At 51.8% G+C, this 5,786-nt stretch overlaps 1 protein-coding gene across 1 annotated transcript in view; it reads left to right on the top strand.

Annotated features, from left to right (window-relative positions):
- The first annotated feature begins 3,280 nt into the window (after nt 1-3,280).
- Acvrl1 (activin A receptor like type 1) overlaps nt 3,281-5,786 on the top strand; it is a 13,953-nt gene continuing 11,447 nt past the window's right edge. Inside the window, exon 1 of the mRNA XM_005353866.2 lies at nt 3,281-3,358. The gene's annotated coding sequence lies outside the window, so the exon portion shown is untranslated. The remainder of the gene's footprint in view (nt 3,359-5,786) is intronic.

Genomic DNA, 5,786 nt, shown 5'->3' with positions numbered 1-5,786 from the left:
TGTGTGCATTGTGTGTGTGTCTCTCTGTGTATGTGTGTGCCTGTATGTGTGTCTGTGTGTATGTGTGTCTGTGTGTGCATTGTGTGTGTGTCTCTGTGTGTGTATGTGTGTGCCTTGTGTGTTTGCATGTGTGTCTGTGTGTGTGTTCTGTGTGTGTTTGCATGTGTGTGTCTCTGTGTGTGTATGTGTGTGCCTGTGTGTCTCTCTGTGTGTGTTCTGTGTGTGTATGTGTGTGCCTGTGTGTTTTGTATGTGTGTCTGTGTGTATTGTGTGCTTCTCTGTGTGTGTATGTTTTCCTGTGTGTGAGTCTGTGTGGGTAAGTGTGTATCTGTGTGTGTGTGTTCTATGTGTGTGTTACCCAGGGCCTTGCACATGCTGGGGAAGTGCCCCATTACCCAACTACACCTCTTCTATTCCATAATTTAAGAGCAGCAAAACCCAGCTCATTCCCTGCTTCTTTCCTCCTTTGCTTTGTTCTCCACCTACCCTGGTGCAGAAATGGGCACATGCTCTGTAGGGCCTGGTGCAAAGCAGAAATTATGTGTTAAGAACACATGAAGAGGGGCTGGAGAGATGGCTCAGTGGTTAAGGGCACTGTCTGCTCTTCCAGAGGTCCTGAGTTCAATTCCCAGCAATCACATGGTAGCTCCAAACCATCTATAAAAGAGATCTGGTGCCCTCCTCTGGCGCGTGGAGGCAGAAAGTTGTATATATAATAATAATAAAAAAAGAACACATGAAGAATTTCAAGATGGCCGCAGAAGAGCTGTGACCCTGAGTGTCTGTGTATGCCTGGCCTTGATCTCTTTGAAAAGTGAGGCTTGAGCCAGGCGTGGGGCAAGCACCTGGCATCCTAGCTCTGGGGAGCTGGCAATAGCAAGAGCTCACGTTCAGGGCAGGCCTAAGATTTTAGTGATCTTTTCAAAAACAAACAAACTAAAAAACCCCACAATTAGGAACCTACTGCACAGCTTGGTAGTGGTGGGCACACCTTTAATCCCAGTACTTGGGAGGCAGAGGCAGGCGGATCTCTGTGAGTTCAAGGCCAGCCTGGTCTAGCTCCAAAGCTATACAGAGAAACCTTGTCTCGAAAAACATGAAACAAACAAACAAAAAAAGAAAGAATGGAAGGAAGGAAGGAAGGAAGGAAGGAAGGAAGGAAGGAAGAAGAAAAGAACTTAATGCACACAAATGACCCTAAAAGGCCAGAGTTAATTGTCCTCTTCCATTGTCACCTGCCACCAGAAAGGACCTCCCTGAAGTTCTTTGCACTTCTGAGGATCTGCAGACCTCTGCTTCAGGCGCTGTTGGGAAGTCCTTCTGTGCATCACAATCTGAATCAGAATCCTTTGGGTCTGTTTCATCTCATTCTGTCCTTGATGAATGTGGGGAACAGCTGGGCTCTATGAGCAATGAATTCTTGTAGACTTGGACAGAGCCTGTAATTCCTTTTCTATGTCCTCATTGGCCTGAGGCCCTAGTGCTTTCTCCAACTCTGTGTCCCTCCTCTGACAGCAAACCCCTAGGTTTCCTGTGCATTGTGGGAGGCTTCGGTTCATAAGAGCTGCTAAGGCACCAGTCAGAGTCCTGGAGAGGAGGGGGGAGACGCCACCCCTAACCACACCTTCCCTCCTACCTCCTACCTCCGTTTCTCTCCATTCTACTTCCCAGGCCTGGCCACAGAACCCTCCCACTCCACTGACACTCAGCAGTCACTATGGAGCTCTTGACCTTACCCATGACCTCCTAGCTCTGCCTTCCCAAGCAGGCCAGCCTTGGACTTGGGCTACAGAGGTCCCATGGGTCCTGTCCCAGAGCCCTCACTCCCACTCCTTAAGACAGAGAGAGACACACGGGCTGGAGAGTGAAAGAGGGCGGTCCAGAGCCCTAGCAGGCAAGAGGAAGAGTGGGTGTGAAGACTGCCGTGTAGCCAGGCTTCCAGTTCTACAGAGTAACAAAGTGACCTCTTCAGTCTGGAAACAGAGACTATAACCATGGTGCTCCTTCTGACTGCATGGCAGTCTGTCCTGAGGCTGAAACTCGCTTTTCTGGGGCTCTGGAAATTCAGGAGGCTCACAACTCAAGAAGCTGCCGTGGTGTATGGGGGTGAGGGTTCAGCAGAGAAAGAGAAGTCAGTCAGTCTGAGCCACTGGCCATTGTCTCCCCCAGCCTCTAATCCTGCCAGAGGCTCAGACTAAGGAACCGAGATTGGCACCATCTTTTTCTGTTTGTAGGATAGTGTACCATGTTCATTAACACATGGTGCTGAAGCCCTGGAGGTGTTCCTAGGGTCTCAGCAACTAGCCTGGATTCTCTGTAGGTGGATGTACTTCAGAGTCGGGGTGAACGCTCACAAGGCTAAGAAGAAAGCTCAGGTCCTGCCAAGGAAGGCCTAGACTTCCCCACAGTCCCAGCCTGTACAGCCGGGTTAGGAAGAAGACTGTGTTATCACTACCACCGAGTCCTTCTGTCCCGCTCCCCAGCTGCACGTCCCAGCCTCAGGAAGCTCCATGCCCAAAATTCTAAAGTCCATCTGGTGGGACCCCCACCCCCGCATCTCATGGTTGCGTTCCTACCCCAAATGGACAGAAAGTCCAAAGCAGCCTCTCGCTCAGTTCTGGCCTCCACTGATGGAGAGGGCAACTGCCAAACCCTTAAGACTATCTGGACCAAGCTGGACCTCTTTAGCCCTCGGCTGAACATTGGACAGGACTGCAGAGGAGGGACGGAATGAAAGTATTAAGGGCGAAGGGGCAAGAGCTTGGAGGCAGAAAGATTTAGGCCTCCTGGGGAATCCCAAAGGGCGGAGCCAACTGACCAAACCCTCCCAGTCCAAACTCAGCTCTCACTGCGCTGTTCCCTGAGCACCTGGAGTAAGGTAGGTAAGGGCAGGTCCCTCCCCAGGTGCCCACTCTGCTCCCTCTGGAGCCGGAATCCGGGTTTCTGCCTCTCCGTGAGCGCTTCCCTCATCCCTTCTAGGGGCCCAGGCTGATGCCTCGGCTACCGGCTGGTTCCCCTCGGGCCTGCCCAAGACCCACGGGACTCCAAGGTCCGAGTTCGGGTGAGGGGGGGCTGGGGCGGCCGCACTGAGGTCTGCAGCCCTCTGGAGCGCTGGGCCCTGCGGCCGGGAGGCCTGCTGGGCAATAGGAAACGGGTTATTAGGAGGGAGTGGTGGAGCCGGGCCAGGCAGGAAGAAGCTAGAATAAGAAACATTTTTGCTCCAGCCCCTTCCCAGTCCCGGGAGGCCGCCGCGCTAGCTGCGCGGACCGAGCCTTTTCCTGGCTCCAGACCGGCTCTGGACGAGAGATCCCAGCCGCCTCTGGGGAGGAGAGGCGGGGGTCCTGCCGCCCTTCCAAAGGTGAGTCGAGGTCGCGTTGGGCCGAGCAGGGTGACCCATCCCTGGTCTCAGTGGACTTTTCCTTCGCGCAGATCTCAGCGACCTCTCAGAGATCTCTGAGATTCGTGCAAGGAGGGCTCAGTTTTAGCTGAATAAGAGAGCCAGCCGTCCCTGGGTTGTGGACACATACCTGCCTGTTACCCCACCTGAGAACAGGAGGGAGCTGGACAAATTCGGATGGGGAATCAAAAACTTTTACTCTTGCTAGGTGTCCTGAGGCCTTTAGCTTCCCTTACCCATTTCCAATCCATTCCAAGGATTCTTCCCCTCCCGGAGCTCCCATGCCCCTCCAGGGTGCTGGGTTGACCTATGGGTGACTTCCCCATGCCGTTGAAACTCCTCACGGAGCCCACATTTTCCAGACCAGCTCCTGCTTCAGGAACTTGTCATTACAAGGCCATGTCCCAAATCTCACCTTTAACCCTAGATGGTCATAAAATTCCCCTGCCGTGGGTGTCCTTTACATCCAGGCCAAAGGGAATCCTAGCCTTTCCCCAGGCTGGGATCCTAGACTGTCAGCCCGTTCTGGAGAGGTCTGCCCGGGCTGGCGGCTTCTTAGGCACACCCCTCTGTTTATGAGCAGCCTCAGTGAGAGTCAGGGTCTGTCCTCTCTGACCACCACTACTGTTTGTCCTCCTACCTGTCTTCTCAATTATCCTTCTATGTAGCATGTAGTATTCTATGTAGCATGGGAGATCGTTGTGCCCAGCTTGTAGAAGAGAAGCCTGCTTCAGGCTTTGGTCAATGAGACCAGGAGACATCATGGCTGGCTTGTTCTTTCTGAGACAGAACTGGCCTCAGATTCTCAATCCTCCTGCCTCAGGAGGCCCTTGAGCGCTGGTCTGTGCCACCACACCAGACAATGGTTGACCTTTCAGTAACACCAAGTGCATCTTTCACACCTGCCAACTTAAGTTACTGCCAAGTTACACTCTGCATTTGCCCGGGAATGGCACACGATCTTGTGCCAACCCGATAGCTGAAGGTAGTGGAGGCTTGGTCAGCCAGAGCATCCCATCGACCCCTGTACTCCACAGGAGGCTTCTCTATCTGCCATCTCCCTGCTGGGGATTTCAGTCACTGACAGTCAGCTGCGGTGTGAAAATAGTTCACAGGAGCTTCCAGAAAGAAGGGGTTTTTAAGGTTTAAATCCATACTGCCTCCAGAGTATAGTGAGATCTCATTATCGTCCCCATCTCATTGGTCATATGAATCATGTCTTTGTCTATGGATTCATGCTGTGTGTGTTACCTGCCTGTTAGTCATCTAGTAGCTGTCAGCGTTATCAGGCTGTGTATTGCTGTGCTTATGATCAAGTAACCTTTATTTCACTTAACGGCCCAAAGCGCAAGCGCAGTGGCGCTGACAGCTCAGATACACCAAGGAGAAGCTAAAGGTGCTTCCTTTAAGTTCAAGGACAAAGTATTTTCTTATTAATATTAATGTCTTCTGTGCCCAACATACAAGTTAAACTTTATTATAGGTTTGTTATGAGTAGAGAGGAACAGGACGTGCAGTTTGGCTCTGTCAGTGTGGTTTGGGGATACCTTACCTCAGATGAGGGGGGACCATTGCACTGTACCACTTTGCAGATGCCTAAGACTCTAAAGCCCAGGCTTGTTCTGCGATAGCCCACCACCATCGTGTTGATTGATAGACCATGCAGGCAAATGCTGAAGGCAGCCATCTGAACGGCTGGGTCTTCCCACCACCATCCTGTTGATAGACCATGCAGGCAAATGCTGAAGGCAGCCATTTCTGGCCAACAGCAGCAATGTTTCTGTCTACACATGTCTTTCATGCAATTTTGCTAAGGAGTAAAAGACAACCCTAAGATCCAGATTATGCCCCTGCCCCATTCTTAACCTGAGATGGGACTTGATCCATGCCATCACATTCCCAGGGCTGGAGCAGGAGTGGCTTCCACGTGACTGCCCACCTTACCCTAAGCTGCTGATGTTTAGAGCACGTTCTTTTCTTCCACACCCATGCTCACCCTCATGCAGCAGCGTCACCAAGTCCCTGGTCTTGTGTTGCTCGCTTTCTTCCCAGAGAGATGGGGAGGCACCTAGGAGGAGCTAAGGGTCCCGTCCCTCTGTGGCCCATGTCCACCCAGCCAGCAATGTGGAAAGAATGGAAGCAAAGGAGACAGGTTTGGCTCTGTGCCAGACACCGTTCTCTAAACCTGGTGCATCTGATCCCAGATGGATCCGAATTCCCTGGGGAATTGTTTACAAATACAGGCTTTTATTTATTTATTTATTCCCTTCTTTCTTGATTTTGGGAGTCATGGTCTTGTTATGTGATCGAGGCTGGCCCCAGCATCTTAACTTGTTAAGCTTGTTATGTAATCGAGGCTGGCCCCAGCATCTTAACTTGTTAAGCTTGT

The sequence above is a fragment of the Microtus ochrogaster genome, chromosome 15, assembly GCF_000317375.1.
Source record: "Microtus ochrogaster isolate Prairie Vole_2 chromosome 15, MicOch1.0, whole genome shotgun sequence".
Lineage (NCBI taxonomy): Eukaryota > Metazoa > Chordata > Mammalia > Rodentia > Cricetidae > Microtus > Microtus ochrogaster.
Note: the sequence above shows the minus strand (reverse complement) of the source record. Positions and strands in the feature narration are given on the sequence as shown.